Raw genomic sequence first — 19,881 nt, forward strand, 5'->3', positions numbered from 1 at the left:
CTCCCCTATGTCATTTGTATTTAGAAATCTGTCAATCTCTGCTTTAAACATACTCAATGACTGAACTTCCACAGCCCTCTGAGGTAGAGAATTCCAAAGATTCACAACCCACTGAGTATAGAAATTTCTCCTCATCGCTGTCCTAAGTGGCTTTCCCCTTACGTTGAAATTGTGTCCCCTGGTTCTAGACTCCTCAACCGGGGGAAACATCTTAGCTTCATCTACCTGTCTATCCCTTTAAATATTTTGTAAGTTTCAATGAGATCACCTCTCATTCTTCAAAACTCTAGAGAATACAGGCCCAGTTTCCCCAATCTCTCTTCATTTGACAGTCCCGCCATCCCGGGAACAAGTCTGGTGAACCTTCGTTGCACTCCCTCGATGGCAATGATATCCTTCCTAATGTAAGGGGAACAAAACTTCACACAGTATTCCAAAGTGCAGTCCAACCAAGGTTATATACAATTGAAGCAAGACTTCACTACTCCTATGCTCAAATCCTCTTGTGATAGAGGCTAACATATCATTCGTCTTCTGAATTGCTTGCTGCACCTGCATGTTAGCTTTCAGTCACTTATTGACAAGGACACCCAGGCCCCTTTGTACATTCACACTCTTACCATTTAACAAATAATCTGCACATCTGTTTCTCCTGCCAAAGTGGATAACCTCACATTTTTACACATTATATTTCATGTGCCACTTTCTTGTCCACTCACTAAGTCTGTCCAAATTCCCTTGAAGCCGCTTTGCATTTTCCTCACAACACACATTCCCACCTAGTTTTGTGTCATCTGCAAACTTTGAAATACTACATTTGGTCCCCGCATCCAAATCATGTGAACAGCTGGGTCACAGTGTGGTGGTGAACAGTTGTATTTCTGTCTGGAGGAAGGTTTACAGTGGGTTCCCCATGGTTCCTCATAACTTCAGTTATGTGCAGAGACTGGAAAAGCTGGGGTTGTTCTCCTTGGAGCAGAGCAAGTTCAGAACAACTTTGACAGAGTTAGAATCAAAGAATCAAATGGTTACAGTACAGAAGGAGACCATTCAGTCCATCATGTCCATGACAGCTCTTTGCAAGAGCAGATCAGCGAATTCCACTCCTCTGCCCTTTCATTGTAGCCCTGCAAATTTTCTCTATTCAGGTGATTATCCAATTCCCTTTTGAAAGCCACGATTGAATCTGCCTCCAGCACACTCTGAGGCAGTGTATTCCAGATCCGAACCACTCACTCTGTCCCACACCCCTGGTACCATTGCAGAACATCTTTTCTGTTCATTTCATCCCTCATAAATAATTGAAATGAAATGTTTATTAGGAAATGCACAACATAAAAAGGAGAGAAATAAATGCTGAGTAAAATAGAAGTCAATGTTTGGAAGGTAAAAAGAGCAAAATATGTAACTTTTATTCTGGATGAATGAGATGAATATATCACACTTTGGGGATTTTGTAAGAGGATTTACTGATAAACCTGGGATTTGAAAGGAAGCTGGTTCATGGTTTACAGAACAAATTCAGCCCCTGGGGTGGAGCCAACAGCTGCACCGTCCAATAACAGACAGGCCGGGGACACTGTCTCAGGCCTAGTGAGCTCAGTCGATGAAAGCATGAAACTCTGAATCTCAAGTTTTTGAGTTTGAGCCCACGGTGGGTGTTTTCTATTTCCTTTTTAGGCTGATTTTACAGGCGTTATCCAGCTCTGAATTCCTCGGCAGGGAGTTCAAGGAGTGTTTGAAATGAGATTCAACAGCAGTATGAGAAAGTCTCTCCTTGATTCAGGACTCTTACCTCTCTGCAGGATCTCACTGCTGAAGACTGAACTTTATCTCATTTCATTCTCAGCTCAGGGTCAGTGTGGTTCACTGGGACTTCTGGCTGTCTCCCACTTCACAATCCATCAGTGCTGAGAAATCAATGGGGAATATTACTCACATGTTGTAATGTTTTATAAATACTTGAATGTATTTCACACTGTGTCCAACAGTGTGAATCTCCCCTGGTATATCAGCTCACCAACACTTCAACAGAACATTCACATAATGTGAGCTCTGAGATCTGTTCAGATCCCTTTCCCAAGACCTGGAAAGTGGGATTGGGCTGGATCACTCTTTTTCAGCTGGCACAGACACGATTGCTAAATGGTCTCATTCTGTGCCATAAATTTTCTCCATTTTCTATGTTCTATGAAGTGAGGTGTGATTGGGAGGGGCAATTCCACCAGGGTTATATTTTCTACCAAAACAATGACACAAGGGATACTTCACTTTTTTATTCATTCATTCATGCGATGTGGGCATCGCTGGCTAGGCCAGTATTTATTGCCCATCCCTAGTTGCCCATGAGAAGGTGGTGGTGAACTGCCTTCTTGAACCGCTGCAGTCCATGTGGGGTAGGTACACCCACAGTGCTGTGAGGAAGGGAGTTCCAGGATTTTGACCCAGCGACAGTGAAGGAACGGCGATATAGTTCCAAGTCAGGATGGTGTGTGGCTTTGAGGGGAACTTGCAGGTGGTGGTATCCCCTGCATTTGCTGCCCTTGCCCTTCTCGGTGGTAAAGGTCGCTGGGTTTGGAAGGTGCTGTCTAAGGAGTCTTGGTGCATTGCTGTAGTGCATCTTGTGGACGGTACACACTGCTGCCACTGTGTGCCGATGGTGGAGGGAGTGAATGTTTGTAGATGGGGTGCCAATCATGTGGGCTGCTTTGTCCTGGACGGTGTTGAGATTCTTGAGTTGGAATTGCACCCATCCAGGCAAGTGGAGAGTATTCCATCACATTCTTGACTTGTGCCTTGTGGATGGTGGACAGGCTTTGGGGAGTCAGGAGTCATGGTTGAGTGAGAGGAATATATCACACTTTGGGGCTTTTGTAAGAGGATTTATTGATAAATCTGGGATTTGAGAGGAAGCTGCTTCATGGTTTACAGAACAAATTCAGCCCCTGGGGTGGAGCCAACAGCTGCACTGTAATTACTCGCCTCGGGATTCCAAGCCTCTGACCTGCTCGTGTAGTCACGTTATTTGTTTGGCTACCCATGGTAACCTCCATGATGTTGATAGTGGGGGATTCAGTGATTGTAATGCTATTGAATGTCAAGGGGAGATAGTTAGATTCTCTCTTGTTGCAGATGGTCATTGCCTGGCACTTGTGTGGTGCGAATGTTACTTGCCACTTATCATCCCAAGGCTGTGAGACTGAAATAGCTCAGCTGGGAGTGTGTTAGACTGAAGATCCCTGGTTCAATCTGGGGTTTTGGCAGTTCTCCTTTATTCTGCATCGCCCTTTGGTTTTGACTCTTGAGCTGCACAATTTACACTGAAATTATTTCCCCAACTCTGAAGGTTGGATTGGAATAGAGAGATATCAAGGATGGGAAATATTTACATTGTCTGCTTTAGCTTATTCTCTGTCTCCTTGTGTCCTTTTCCCCAGTTTTTGAATCTTTCGGGGTCGGGTGAACATTTGATTTGCTGCATTTGTCCCAAACTGAAGCCTTTTCCACATCTCTGGGCGGTCAGACTCACTCTGTCTGTTTTTGCTGCTCGTGACCATTAACGAGAACAGGCCACGAGTTCAATGTTTATCAGCAAACGGAAGATAACTGGAAAGAATTCTGTGTTACTCCAGACCAGTGACAAAGATGCAATGGATGTTATTCAAAATAAATTCCCTCTGACATTTTATGTAAACTTGTTTGCATCTAAAAGTTGGATTTTAAGTGTTACAAAAATGTGTCAAATTAATGACTGACCATGTGACCGCGCACATGGGGATCAAATCCACAGCCTTGTTGTTATCAACACTGCGTCCTAACCAACTGAACTAAGCGGCCTATAGACAGAGCCAGGTATGGGTTTGAGCCGCACGCTGGGCGGTTTGTGTTTTATTTCTCACACTGGGTGACAGAGCGATTGTACAAAAAATGGACACATCACATCCCTGAAACATTGTTCTGATATAAAACAGTGTGAAATAAGAACTGAGCATGGAAATGGAACGGTACCAGAAATCAGGACTTTAATCTATTGAAGTTGATCTTGAAATTCAACCATTCACTGAACATTCCAATCGATCGAACTCTCTTCTGATATAAAATCCAGGAACTTGAGCTGCTGTAAAACATAACTGAGCCTGACGTGATCTGAACACACAATCTTCTGATCTGTAGCCAGACGCGCTACCATTATGCCACTAGCTCACAAATAAAATAAAGTGTTTCATTCCTGACAGATTTACTTCTTGTTTAGATTCAGTGATTGAAATTAATTCAATCCTCATCTGACCTCCACTCTGTGAAGGCCTGCTACCCGACCTGAACCCGACGAGACCCGCGACCTGTGTCGGGTCCGGGTCATGTCGGGTCGCTCTTCCGGGTCTGGCTTTCGGGCTCAGGTCAGGTCGGGCCAGGTTCGGGTCGGGCTGGGTCCAGTTCGGGCTGTGTCCGGGTCGGAAACACACAGGAAGTATTACATTTTGCTCTGCTGGGAAGTTGAGTTTAGTAAGTGTCGAAAGTTGAAAAGCCAACCTGAGCTGGGAGTCTGGGACATCAAGGAGGGAAACTCTGAGTCTGCTCAGTGAGCAAGTGAGCATCTCAATGATGTCATTGCGCTCATGCTGCAGCTTCCTGTAGATTCGGAATCGGGAGGTAGGTAAAGTGAACATTCCGGTGGTCGGGTAAGGCTCGGGTCGGTTTGGGCGTGGGAATAAATGGAGATACTCGGGCCGGGTCGGGCTCGAGTCCAATGTGGTTCTGTCAGGTTCGGGTCGGGTTTTTTTTCCTGACCTGAGCAGGCCTTCACCGCTCTGTCAGTTCAGTGCCTTATTTAAACTATTACTTGGAGTTGTGTTTTACAGGGTCTCGGCTGTTTAAGTGTTTCCCAGACCCACTACTCTGATTAATCAGACATTTTGCTGCTAACTGCTGCTGCTACAATTGAAATGTAAAAAAGAATTTCCAGTGACCTGCAACCAATGGACAAATACATTTCAGAAAGATAAAGCTCATTCACCAATCCACAAATGTGTCTTTCTGCTTATATTTATAAACAACTCCTTCTCTCCACTATGAGAACTATACAATCACTCCAGTTATTTGAAAGTTAGTATAAGATGTTCCAGTTCATCAATTTTAAAACTGCAGCAGGTATTTTCCAGAAAACTTCTCTGTTGGAACCTCAGTCCCATTTAGATTGAAAGTGGACAATTAATGTATTCACTTGTTCATTGTGGACAGGTGTCTGACTTGGAAAAAATCTCATTAACTTTCAATGAGGTGGCAGTATTTCTGTGCTCCCATTTTACACAGTCTGTCCTGTTCACGCACCATGTTTTTATTCTCCTCTCCCATTCTCCACAGGATACAGATTACAAGCATCATCAATCTAGCTGTTGAAAAGCATTGGAAGAATCTGGTCACACAGGGATTGAAACATTCATTTTCTGCCATTTTACAAGTTGGTTGCTTTAAACACAGTACGATGTGCAATCATCTTGAAAGAGATTCTCTTCAATATCCAATACAAACTGAAATACAAACCTGACAGACAAACACAGGAGAACAAGTGACTAGTGAACACAAACGTCATGGTGCTCATTTTCAGATTTATTGCAGTCATCCGACAAAACAAGTGAAAGAATATTCCAGTGAAATGATTTGGAAAGTAGGTGTAACTTTTGTTGGTGCCTTTCTTTGCTCTGTTGGTGAAACTTTCTTGCACCTGACTCCTGTTCATGTCTCTGTTTCCTCTATTGAATGAGGAAGGAGGTATTTGATCAGAAATCAACTGGATTGTGTACCTTTGAGAGGTGATTTCTGCACCGTCAGGGCTGGAAACAGGAGTGAGTGAAAGACAATGTGTGGAGTTTGATTTTGTACAGAGGGAGAGCAAATCTAACAGGACTGTGAGATATTGGCCTGGATTTTACAGCCCCAATAGCGGTGAACTCTTAGACTTTCACTGCTGTTGAGGGTCTGAACAGCACTGCAACTGCCGGTACATGCACACACTAACACCAGCATCTGGAAGTTGTGGTGGTGAGAAATGTGCTTAGAAGGAGCCTCTGATCATAATCGCACCAGCCAACTCTTTAAAGTGACAGGGACCTGCAGTTCAGCAATTTGGGCTCATTGCCCACAATGTACCCTGATTTTTACCTGGGTTGGATTAAAGCCGGTACCAACAGGCTCTGGGCCGCACGGGAAGGACTTTTCTGTTGACATAACAGCTCCACTATTCCAGGAAGACACCGGCAGCAGCAGGGGTCAACTTTCAGAGGGAGTTCAGACATTTTAAATGTTGTATTTTATTTCTTAATTGTCTGTAAGTTTTTAGCATGGCCTGATCAGAGTTCTTAAATTTACATCTGACTTTTTATTAACAAGATTGAAGGGTTTTTAAAAGATCTCTAAATATATATGACTTTTTATCAAGATTTACTTGCCTTCTTTGCAAAGACTCTTGAGCAAGATTGAAGTGACTTTTAAAAACTACATCTTATCCTTTAAAATCCTGCTTCCATGTAGATGACATTGGAAGATGACTTCAGAATAGCTTAGACTATCTTTCTAACAGGTACTGCAACAGCTTAAGACCTACTTTTCTGCAAAAGCTGGTGAATTACCTTCCGGGAGCGGAGAGGAGCGGAGCGGAGCAGACCTATATGGACCGAAACAAAAACAAGAAATGCTGGATTCACTCAGCAGGTCTGGCAGCATCTGTGGAAAGAGAAGCAGAGTTAACGTTTCGGGTCAGTGACCCTTCTTCGGAACCGATATGAGGAGAACGCCGAGAGCGGAGCCTATAAATCCAATCCGAGGATCGAGGCCCAGTCTCTTACCTTCCAGGAGTGGAGTGGAGCTCTTCCAGTGTGCTGGAGTTTTGAAAAAAAAGAAGCCAACTGTGACGTCAGAGGAGAGCTGCAAGGTGATTGGTTGGTGAGTCACTGCTGTTAGTGTATTTAAATATCATAAAGAAAAGGGCAAAGTTTTTTAGTTGAAAAAAAAACCTCAGCTGATAAGATGAGTAATACTAAAGTGTTTTTTTTATTCAGTGTAACTTATGAAGGACTTTAGATTGTAGTGGGTAGAACAAGGCCCCGAGTGTCATTAGCATTTTTTAATTAAGGGAGTAACTAATTAATCTAAGGGTAAGTCATGCCAGGAGAACTCAGTCCCGTGATATGCTCCTCCTGCGCTATGTGGGGATTCAGGAACCCTCCCAGTCTCCATGACGACCATGTGTGCAGGAAGTGTATCCAGCTGCAGCTACTGGCTACTTGCATTATGGAGCTGGACCTGCGGGTGGTTTCAATGTGGAGCGTCCGCGAAGCTGAGGACGTCATGGATAGCATGTTTAGTGAGGTGGTCGCACCGCAGGTAATGGATGCACAGGCAGAAAAGGGATGGGTGACCACCAGATGGAATATTTGGAGCAGGCAGGTAGTGCAGGAGTCCCCTGTGGCCATCCCCCTCTCAAACAGATACACCACTTTGGTTACTGTTGGGGGGATGACCTCCCAGGGGAAAAGAGCAACAGCGCGGTCCGTGGCACCACAAAGGGTTCTGCCGCACAGCAGGGGAGGAAAAGGGGTGGAAGAGCTATTGTGATAGGGGATTCTATCATAAGGGGTGCAGATAGGCGTTTCTGTGGCCGCAAACGAGACTCCAGGATGGTATGTTACCTCCCTATTACTAGGGTCAAGGATGTTTCGGAGCAGCTGCCGGAAATTCTGAAAGGGGAGGGTGTGCAGCCAGAGATCGTGGTCCATATTGGTACGAACGACATAGACAGGAAGAGAGATGAGGTTCTGCAAAGTGAATATAGGGAGTTAGGCAGAAGGTTAAAGAGCAGGACCTCTAGGGTTGTAATCTCAGGATTACTCCCTGTGACACGTGCTAGTGCGGGTAGGAATAGGAGGATTAGGCAAATGAATGCATTGCTGAAGACTGGCGAAGGCGGGAGGGCTTCAGGTACTTGGATCATTGGGATCTCTTCTGGTGCAGAGGTGACCTGGACAAGAGGGACGGGTTGCATCTGAACTGGAAGGGGACCAATATCCTTGTAGGGAGATTTTATAGTAATACACTGGAGGCTTTAAACTAGTCTTGCAGCGGGGGTGGGACCCAAAGTAGTAGTCTCTCCGATGAGATAGTTGAGGCAAATGGAGAGGTTAAAGCAAGCAAGTCCAGTAGGCAGGCCAGGCAGGGGCAGGACAGGGAGCGTGGAAGGTCTGGTGGGCTAAACTGCATTTACATTCATGCAAGTATCCTTACAGGTAAGGCAGATGAACTCAGAGCATGGATCGGTACATGGGATTGTGGTATTGTAGCTATTACGGAAACGTGGTTGAGGGATGGGCAGGACTGGCAGCTCAATGTTCCGCGGTACCGATCCTTCCGGCGTGACAGAGGTGGAGGTAAGAGAGGAGGGGGAGTTGCACTATTGATTAGAGAGGACATCACGGCAGTACTTAGAGAGGATATCCCGGGGTGAATGTCCAGTGAGGCCATACTGGTAGAACTTAGAAATAATAAAAGGGTGATCCCTTTGATGGGATTATACTATAGGCCCCCCAATAGTCAGGGGGAAGTGGAGGAGCATATATGTAGGGAAATCACAGATAGGTATAGGAATTCTAGGGTTGTAATAGTAGGTGATTTTAACTTCCCTAATATTGACTGGGACTGCCTTAGTGCTAAGGGATCAGATGGGGAAGAATTTGTTAAGTGAATCCAGGATAGTTTTCTGAAGCAGTACGTGGATGGCCCGACTAGAGAAGGGGCTACACTCGATCTCCTCTTAGGAAATGAGGATGGGCAGGTGGTTGATATGGCAGTGGGGGAGCACTTTGGGACCAGTGACCATAACTCTATTAGCTTCAAGATAGTTATGAAAAAGAATAGGACTGGTCCTCAGGTTGAAGTCCTAAATTGGGGGAAGGCTAATTTCTATGGCATCAGACAGGAACTCTCAAAAGTTGAATGGGAGAGGCTGTTTACAGGTAAAGAGACGTCTGGCAAGTGGGAGGCTTTTAAAAGTGAGATAGGAAGAGTTCAGGGCCAGCATGTTCCTGTTCGATGGAAGGGCAAGGCTGACAAGTTTAGGGAACCTTGGTTGACAAGGGATATTGAGGGTCTGGTTAGGACAAAGAAGGAGGCATACGTCAGGTACAGGCAGCTGGGATCGAGCGAGTCCCTCGAGAAGTATAGGGGATATAGGAGTATACTTAAGAAGGAAATTAGGAGGGCGAAAAGGGGCCATGAGATTTCCCTGGCAGATAAGATAAAGGAGAATCCTAAAAGATTCTATAAGTGTATTAAGAGTAAAAGGGTAGCTAGGGAGAGAATAGGTCCCCTTAAGGATCAGTGTGGCAATCGATGTGTGAAGCCACGCGAAATGGGCGAGGTCTTAAATGAATATTTCTCGTCTGTATTTACCGTGGAGAAGGTCATGGAAGCTAGTGAGTTCAAGGGAGGGAACAGCGATATCCTGCAGCATATCAACATTACAAAGGAGGAGGTGTTGGAGGTTTTGGAGCGCATTAAGGTGGATAAATCCCCAGGGCCTGATCAGATGTATCTTAGGATGCTATGGGAAGCAAGGGAGGAGATTGCTGGGGCGCTGGCAGAGATTTTTGTGTCATCGTTAGCCACGGGTGAGGTACCGGAAGACTGGAGGATAGCGAATTCGTTAATTAATAAATTAAATAACAAATCATGTCGCCTCTTTCTCTTCTAAACTCTGGCGGAGACAAGCCTAGCTTGGCCAATCTTTCCTCGTAAGACAGCCCACCCATTCCATGTATTAGTCTCGTAAACTTTCTCTGTACTACTTCCAATGCATTTACATCCTTCCGCAAATAAAGAGACCAGTACAGTACTCAGCACTGCAGAAGAGGTCTCACCAATGTCCTGTATAGCTGAAGCATAACCTCCCTACTATTGTATTCAATTCCCATGGTGATAAATGATAACATTCTATTAGCTTTCCAAATTACGTGCTGGACCTGCATACTAACCTTTTGCAATTCATGCCCTCGGACACCCAGATCCCTCTGCATCTCAGAGCTCTGCAATCTCTCACCATTTAGATAATATGCTTTTTTATTCTTCCTGCCATAGTGGACAATTTCCGACTTACCCACATTATACTCCATTTGCCAGGTCTTTGCCCAATCACTTAACTTATCTATATCCCTTTGTAGCCCCCTTATGTCCTCTTCACAACCTACTTTCCTACCTATCTTTGTGATCAGCAAATTTAGCAACAATACCTTCGGTCCCTTCATCTAAGATATTTATATAAATTGTAAAAAGTTGAGGCCCCAGCACAGATCCCTGTGGCACACCACTCGTTACTTCTTGCCAACCAGAAAATGACCCATTTATGCTGACTCTCTGTTTCCTGTCAGCTAGCCAATCTTCTATCCATGCCAATATGTTGCCCCCGACACCATGAGCTTTTATTTTCTGCAATAACCTTTGATATGGCACCTTATCCTTCTGGAAATCGAAATACAATACATCCACTGGTTCCCCTTTATCCACAGCACATGTAACTCCCTCAAAGAACTCCAATAAATTGGTTAAACATGATTTCCCTTTCAAAAAACCATGTTGACTCTGCCTGATTACCTTAATTTTTTCTAAATGCCCTGCTATAACATGCTCTGTAATAGCTCCAAACATTTTCCCTCAGACAAATGTTAAGCTAACTGGCCTGTCGTTTCCTGCTTTCTGTCTCCCTCCCTTTTTGAATACATGAGTTACATTCACTCTTTTCCAATCTAACAGAACCTTCTCGAATCTAGTGAATTTTGGAATGTTAAAACCAGCGCATCAACTATCTCACTAGCCAATTCAGGACCTGGCGACTTGTCAACCTGCAGCTCCAACAATTTGTTTAGTACCACTTCCCTGGTGATTGTAATTTTCTTGAGTTCCTCCATCCCTTCAATTTGCTGATATACGGCTAATACTGGGATGTTATTTGTATACTCAATAGTGAAGACCGATGCAAAGTATCTGTTCAATTCATCTGCCATCTCTTAATTATCCATTATTAACTCCCCAGACACACTTTCTATAGGACCAACAGTCGCTTTGTTAACTCTTTTCTTTTTAAAATATCTATCGAAACTCTTACTAGTTGTCTTGAAATTCCTTGCGAGCTTTCTCTCATACTCTAATTTTACCTTCCTTATCAATCTTTTAGTCATTCTTTGCTGTTTTTTATATTCTGTCCAATCTTCTGACCTGCCTCCCACCTTTGCACAATTATAGGCTTTTTCTTTAAGTTTGATAGTATCTTTAACTGTTTTCGTGAACCATGGATGGTGAGTCCCACCTTTGGAACTTTTCTTTCTCGTTGAAATGCATCTATTCTGTGTATTCTGAAATATCCCCTTAAATGTCTGCCACTGCATCTCTATTGACTTATCCCTTAACCTAATTTGCCAGTTCACTTTAGCTAGCTCTGCTTTCATGACCTTATAATTGCCCTTATTTAAATTTAAAATACTAGTCTGGGACCCACTCTCCTCTCCCTCAAACTGAATGTAAAATTCAATCATATTATAATCGCTACTACCTAGGGGCACCTTAACTATGAGGTCATTAATTAATCCTATCTCGTTGCACAATGCCAGGTCTAGTATAGCCTGCTCTCTGGTTGGCTCCAGAATGTATTGTTCCAAGAAATTATCCCCAAAACATTCTATGTACTCCTCATCTAGGCTACCTCTGCACATCTGAATTTTCCAATCTATATGTAGATTAAAATCCCCCATAATTATCACAGTACCTTTCTGACAAGCTGCCATTATTTCTTCCTTTATATCCCATCCGACAGTGTGGTTAATGTTAGGTGGCCTGTACACCACTCCCACAAGTGACTTCTTGCCTTTATGATTTCTCATTTGTACCCAAACTGCTTCTGCATCCTGATCTCCAGAACTCAGGTCATCCCTCTCTATTACGCTAATACCATCATTAATTAACAGAGCTACCCCGCCACCTTTTCCTAGCTTCCTGTCCTTCCGAAACGCCATGTCACCTCCAATATTCACATCCCAATCTATGTCGCCCTGCAGCCATGTCTCTGTAATGACTATCAGATCGTACTTAATTATTCTATTTGTGCTCTCTGTTCATCTGTTTTGTTTCAAATGCTCCATGCATTCAGATACAGAGCATTTAGTTTTGTCCTTTTATTATTTTTGTCACCTCTGGCGTTATCTGTCGATTTACTCTTAGATTTGTACATTCTGTCCCTTCCTGTCACAGTCTGTTTATCATTTCCCATATTTATACCTTTCTCTCTTGCCTTGTCTCTCCTCCTTGATTCACCATATCTTCCCAAATTTGATCCCTTGCCCCCACTATTCAGTTTAAAACCGTCTCTACTTCCCTCGTTATGTGGCTCGCTAGAACACCGGCACCAGCATGGTTCAGGTGTAGACCGTCCCAACGGTACAGCCACCTCTTTCCCCAGTACTGGTGCCAATGCCCCACGAACCAGAACCCACTACTACCACACCAGTCTTTCAGCCGCACATTACTTTCTCTAATCTTATTTGTCCTATGCCAATTTGCACATGGCTCAGGTAATAATCCAGAGATGATTAACTTTGAGGTTCTGCTTCTTAATTTGGTGCCGAGTTCCTCATACTGACTTTGCAGAACCTCTATCCTTGTCCTGCCTATGTCGTTGGTACCGACATGGACCTCGACGACTGGATCATCCCCCTCCCATTGTATGTTTCGCTCCAGCCCTGAGCAGATGTCCTGAATCCTGGCACCGGCAGGCAACACAGCCGTCTGGACTCTTGCTTTTGCTGCAGAGAACAGAGTCAATCCACCTTACTATACTGTCCCCTACTACCACTACATTCCTTTTTTCTCCCTCTTTGAGCCGCAAACACTTACTGCAGACGTGTTTGCCCTGGATCACACTGGCATCCAGGAACTCCCACATGCTGCAGCTGTGACACATCACCTGTCCTGTCATCCTTAACGTGTTTCAATTAACTACTTAAATATTTTATTCAATTATTCATTTTATTGCATATTTTATTAAACTTACCACTAGTTTGTTTACTATTTTAAACGTTAGGACTAAAATGGTAATTAATCACTTACCAGATGCGCATCAAGCAGGTCGGTTCTTCCAAACCAATCAACTACCTGGCTGCCTGTGATGTCACAGCTTACCAGATCCTCACCAAACAGCTCCTTCCACTGCACCGAAGAAAGAACCAAATCCTGTATCCTCACCACAGCGGCTCTCTGTTTCCCTGCTCTCACTCTCCATTGTGCCGTCACTCCTCGATTTTTTTCCCCTGCTCTGCTCCTCTCTCTCTCGCTCTGTCTCCGAGTCTGTGCTTTTGGCGCATTTCTTCATTTGTTGTTCAGTTGTCCTCCTCTGTTTCTGGTCCAAAATCTGACTCTGGTGGGACTTGAACCCACAACCTTCGAATATCGTCTTCATCATTATTTAGAAGTCCAACACGCTATCCATTGCGCCACAGAGCCTCACACATTGTGATTGACCTCACTAAGGCCTTTGATCTTGTCAGCAGAGACGGCCTCTTCAAACTGCAATGGAACATAGGCTGCCCTCCTGACCTTTTGGGCATCATCTCTTCTTTCCACGAGAACATGCATAGTTCCATCAGTTACAATGTAGCAACATCAGACGCTTTCAAGATCAGCAGTGGGGTAAAGCAGGGCTGCGCGCTGGCGCCAACTCTCTTAGGAACAGAGGAACATAGGAGTAAGCTATTCAGCCCGTCGAGCCTGCTCTGTCATTCAATTCGATCATGGCTGATCACCTACCTCAAAGCCCCTTTCCCATGCTATCCCCATATCCCTTGATGTCATGAGTATCAAGATTTCTATCAATTTCTGTCTTCAACATGCTCAATGATTGAGCTGCCACAGCCCTCTGGGGCACAGTATTCCAATGATTCACCACCGTCTGAGTGAAGAAATTCCACCCATTTCAGTTTTAAATGGCCTACTCCTTATTCTGAGAGGATGTCCTTTAGTTTTAGACTCACCAACCAGGGCAAACATCCTGTCTACATCCACACTGTCACACCCTGTAAGAATTTTGTCAGTTTCAATCAGATCACCTCTCATTCTTCGAAACTTTAAGGAATACAGGCCCAGTTTCCTCATAAGACAATCCCACCATCCCAGGGATTAGTCTGGTGACATAAAAACAAGAAATGCTGGAACCACTCAGCAGGTCTGGCAGCATCTGTGAAAAGAGAAGCAGAGTTAACGTTTCAGGTCAGTGACCCATCTTCGGAACTGACATATATTAGAAATGTCACAGGTTATAAGCAAGTGAGGTGGGGGTGGGGCAAGAGATAACAAAGGAGAAGGTGTAGATTGGACAAGGCCACATAGCTGACCAAAAGGTCATGCAGCAAAGACAAACAATATGTTAATGGTGTGTTGAAAGACAAAGCATTAGTACAGATTAGGTGTTAACGGACTGAAGATTGAACAGCAGCAAGTACAAACCTGAAAAAAACAGTAGGTAAGCAAACTGAACAAACTGAGATGAAATGAAATAAATGCAAAAAAAAGATTAGTCTGTTGACCCTCTGTTTCACCCCCTCTATGGCAAGTGTATCCTTCATAAGATGAGGAGACTAAACTGTAGACAATACTCCAGTGCGGATTCACCAAGGCTCTATACAATTGCAGCAAGACATCTTTACTCCTGTACTCATGACCCCTCGTGTGGGTACAGCACACCATTTGCCTTCCTAATTGATTGCTGCACCTGCACAAGAGCTTTTAGTGTCTCAGGAACAAGGACACCCTTGGTTGGACATCGACACTTCCCAACCTCTCACCATTTAAGAAATACTCTGTCTTTCTGTTTATTCTACCAAAGTGAATAACTTCACACTTATTCACAAAATATTCCATGTTCCTGCCCATTCACTTAGCCTCTCCAGGTCCCCTGGAAGCCTCTCTGCATCCTCCTCACAACTCATACTTCACCGAGCTTTGTGTCATCTGCAAACTTAGAAATATTACATTTAATTCCCACATCCAAATCATTTATATAGGTTGTCAACAGCTCTGGCTCCAACACTGATCCTTGCAGTACCCCAATAGTAACAGCCTGCCATCCTGAGAAGGACCCGTTATTCCTGCTCTCTGTTTTCGGTCTGTTAACCAATTCTCAATCCATATCAGTATATTATCCCCAAGCCTATGTGCTCTAAATTTGTTTACTCACCTCCTGTGTGGGACCTTACCAAAGGAAAATACAAATACCACACATCCACTGGTTCTCCTTTATCTGTTCTATAGGTAACATCCTCAAAAATCTCAACAGGTTTTTGAAACCTGTTTTCCTTTTCATGAATCTATGTTGACTCTGCCCAATCATGTCATCATTTTCGAACTGTCTAGTTATCACATCCTTTATAATTGGCATATTCTTCTCCATGCTGCTATTGTACACTTTCAATGACTCAGATGGGGGTGTTCACCTGCACATCAGAGCTGACGACAAGCTGTTCAACTTGGCAAGACTGTGCGCCAAGACCAAAGTGGGTAAATTCCTAGTCTGTGAGTTGCTATTTGCTGATGATGCTGTGCTGACATCCCATAATGAAGTTCAGTCACAGCAGCTTGTAAATCGGTTCTCCCTGGCCTGCAAAGAATTTGGACTGACAATCAACATCAGGAAGATGAAAGTTACGGGCCAGGACGTAGAGACTCCACTTTCCATCAACATCGACAACCTCACTTTGGAGGTTGTCAACAGCTTCACATACCTTCCATCAACAATCACCAGCAATCTGGCCCTTGATGCTGAAATCAGCACCAGGATTGCCAATGCTGCAGCTGTCATGTCAAAGTTGAGAAGACAAGTGTGAACCGACAGCAAACTGACCGAAAATACAAAGCTCCACGTGTACCAGGCTTGTGTTCTCAGCACCCTCCTTTATAGTAGAGAAGCACCAACAACTTATACAAGCCAAAAAAAGCGGCTGAACAGCTTCCACCTCCACTGCCTCAGATGGATACTGGGCATCTCCTGGCAGGACAGAGTGCCGAATGCGGAAGTACACCAGCGTGCAGGGATCCGCAGCATGTTTGCCCTCTTGAGTCAGCGGTGACTCTGTTGACTGGACCAAATGGATGACGGTCACATTGCCAAACACATGCTCTATGGTGAGCTTGCTATCAGCACGAGATCAACAGGTCAGGGAAAAAAATCAAGTCCTTTGGAGAGGTTTGAGTTAATTCAGGAGAGTGGGCATGGATTTATAAATGGGAGTTCATGCTTGACAAATCTAACTGCATTTGTTGATAAACTATCTGAGAATGCTGATGAAGGGAATGCAGTGGATGTTGTTTATGTGGATGTTACGAAAGCATTTTATAAAGTACCACATAAAAGGGTGGTTAACAAAATTGGGGTTCATGGATTAGGAAGGTCAGTGTCCATTTGGATAGTAAATTGTTTTAAAGACTGAAAACAGCGAGTCATATTAATTGGTTCTTGGTCAGACCGGAGGATAGTCGACAGTGGTGTTCCCCAAGGGTCAGTGCTTGAACCACTGCTTTTTTTGCTAAAGGAAAGTGACTTGGATCTTGGAATACAGAGTAGAATCTCAAAATATGCCGATGACACCAAACTTGGAGGAGTGGCAAACAGTGAGGATGATATGAACTGCCTGCAACAGGACAGTGATAGGCTAGCAGAATGGGCAGACAGGTGGCAGATGGAATTTAATAGTGACAAGTGTGAGGTGATGTATTTTGTCATAAGGAATAGGGAGAGGCAATATATACTTCATGGCACAGTTATAAAGAGTGTGCTGGAATAGAGGGACTTGGGGTTCATGTGCACCGATCTTTGAAGGTGGCAAAACATATTGCGAGAGTGGTTAGCAAAGCATATGGGATCTTGGGCTTTATAAATAGAGGCATTGAGTACAAAAGCAGGGAAGTTATGCTGAACCATTATTAAACTCTGGTTAGGCCCCAATTGGAGTGTTGCTTCCAGTTCTGCACAGCAGACTTTAGAAAGAATGTGAGGGTCCTTGAGAGGATGCAGAGGCGATTTACCAGAATGGATCCAGGGATGGGAGATTTTAGTTACAAGGTTAGGTTGGAAAAGCTAGGATTATTCTGCCTATATCAAAGGAGATTGAGTGGAGAATTGATAGAGGTGTATAACACCTCTAGAGAACAGGCCATCCTGGACTGGGTATTGAGTAATGAGAAAGGATTAGTTAACAATCTTGTTGTGAGGGGTCCCTTGGGGAAGTGTGCCCATAATATGATAAAATTCTTCATTAAGATGGAGAATGAGAGAGTTGATTCCGAGACTAGGGTCCTGAATCTAAACAAAGGAAACTATGAAGGTATGAGGCGGGAGTTGGCTATGATAGATTGGGGAATGTTCCTTAAAGGGTTGACAGTGGATAGGCAATGGCTAGCATTTAAAGAGCGCATGGATGAATTACAACAATTGTTCATTCCTGTCTGTGCAAAAGTAAAACAGGAAGGGTGGCTCAACTGTGGCTTACAAAAGAAATTAAGGAAAGTATTAGATCCAAGGAGGAGAAATATAAAATGGCCAGAACAAGCAGCAAACCTGAAGATTGTGATCAGTTTGGAATTTAGCAGAGGAGGACAAAAGGATTGATTAAGAAGGGGGAAATAGAGTATGAGAGTAAGCTAGCAGAGAACATAAAAACTGACTGGAAAAGCTTCTATAGATATGTGTAGAGAAAAAGATTAGTGAAGACAAATGTGGGCCCCTGACAGTCAGAAACGGGGGAATTTATAATGGGGAACAAAGAAATGGCAGACCAATTAAATACATACTTTGGATCTGTCTTCACAAAGGAGGATACAAATTATCTCCCAGAAATGTTGGGGAACATAGGGTCTAGTGAGAAGGAGGAACTGTATGAAATCAGTATTAGTAGGGAATGTTTGGGAAATTGATGGGATTGAAAGCCGATAAATCCCCAGGGCCTGATAATCTACATCCCAGAGTACTTAAGGAAGTGGCCCTTGAAATAACAGATGCATTTCTGGTCTTTTTTCAAAATTCTATCGACTCTGGAACGGTTCCAATGGATTGGACGGTAGTTAATGTAACTCCGCTATTTAAAAAAAGAGGCAGAAAGAAAACAGCGAATTATATGCCGGTTAGCCTGACATCAGTCGTGGGGAACATGCTGGAGTCCATTATAAAAGATGTAATAGCAGAGTGCAATAATAACCCGTCTCCACTCCTCGTATTTCTAAATCCCACACATTCACTAGAATGTGAACAATTATTTCCTGTTGTGTCTCTCTCAGATTTGTAAACTTCACTGTATTGGAGTGAGGTGACATCTACTGGCGGGAAGCAAGAACTGCAATTAAGCAGCAGAAACTCCACAGTCAGTCAGGGTCAAAGAAACATTGCAATGTGAGGATACAGCGAAATGGTTTGATTGGGTAGATGGAGACATGATTCCACTTGTGGTGGTGTCTGAAGCAAAGGCCAGAAATACAAAATTGTCATTAATAAAAGAAATGAGGAATTCATGAAAAATGTAGTAACGTAGTGAATGGTTAGAATGTGGATAGAATAGAAAGTGAGATTGGATGGACAGAAGCAGTCTGAAAGGATGGCTGAAACAAAAGGTGAGTGCCCTGAAACGTTAACTGTGTTTCTCACAGCACAGATGCTGCCAGAGCTGCTGAACATTTCCAGCACTTTCTGTTTTTATTTCAGCATTTGCAGGATGTTGCTTTGATCTGAAAAAAAATGGATGATTGTCAGGGGGGTTCCAGTGAAATTCCACAGCAGCTAATAAAGCTTGACTTGTCAGTGGCACGTTGGTCTAGGGGTATGATTCTCGCTTAGTGAGTATGGTTAATGAACATGCCAGAGCTCCCGGGTTCAAGTCCCGGACGAGCCCTGGCCTGCTGGCACTTTTAGATTAAGGTTATCTATTGGTTTCAGCCTTGCAGAAGGTGGAATTGACTTCCATCCGGAGCTGGCTTGAGGACCAGACAACTGGATTCAAAGAGCTTGTCGACAAAATTGCAATTAACTAAATGCACAGATAGCCAAGTGGGAATATAAAGTTGTTGCTGCAATTGTGACCTGACTCCAAAAACAACAGGACTGGGTTCTGGACTGGATTGGAATGGAATTCCTCAGTGTTTCTGTTGTTTGGCTTGCATTGACTCATCGATTTTCTTGTTTTTCACTTTGTCGATGCCTTTGAATTATTGTGGATCCTTCTTCAGGGTGTCTTCTTTCACCAGGTAGTTCTGACCTCTGATGATGTTGATTGGAATCAGCTTCAACTCGCTGATAGTTTTGGAAGTGAGCAGATTTCCTTTGCTTGAGTCTACAACATGGAACTCAGTCTGACATGTGGACCCATGGGAGGATTTGAATGCCATCCCTGCGTTGGAGTTGCATCCATCCAATAAGAGACCGAGTAGAAGTGACAGTTCTGTCAGTCGAATATGAGACTTTTAATGGCAGGGTTGTGAGTTTGAGTGCCATTCTGTTTTTCCCTTTTGTAAGGCTTCATGAGCAGAGAGTACAGGGAGTGTTTGAAATGAGCAAGTCTTGCTTTGATTCAGGACTCTTACTTCTCAGCAGCATCTCACTATGAAAGATTGAATTTGATCTCATTTTATTCTCAGCTCGGGGTCTGTGCGGCTCAGTGGCACTTCTGGCTGTCTCCCGCTTCACAATCCATCAGTACTGAGAAAGCAATGGGGAATATTACTCACATGTTGTGTTCTTTAATTTTTTGGAAAACTTGAATGTATGTATTTTCTTCCAAAACAAGGACACCAAGCCACTGTTAATGTAGG

At 43.8% G+C, this 19,881-nt stretch overlaps 1 non-coding gene across 1 annotated transcript; it reads right to left on the reverse strand.

Moving 5' to 3' along the window:
- Positions 1 to 13,445: 13,445 nt before the first annotated feature.
- trnar-ucu (transfer RNA arginine (anticodon UCU)) lies at positions 13,446 to 13,536 on the reverse strand. The gene is given in 2 exon segments: positions 13,446 to 13,481; positions 13,500 to 13,536. It is a non-coding gene; the product is annotated as a tRNA-Arg (tRNA).
- Positions 13,537 to 19,881: the final 6,345 nt, after the last annotated feature.

Source organism: Heterodontus francisci, unplaced genomic scaffold (assembly GCF_036365525.1).
Source record: "Heterodontus francisci isolate sHetFra1 unplaced genomic scaffold, sHetFra1.hap1 HAP1_SCAFFOLD_102, whole genome shotgun sequence".
Lineage (NCBI taxonomy): Eukaryota > Metazoa > Chordata > Chondrichthyes > Heterodontiformes > Heterodontidae > Heterodontus > Heterodontus francisci.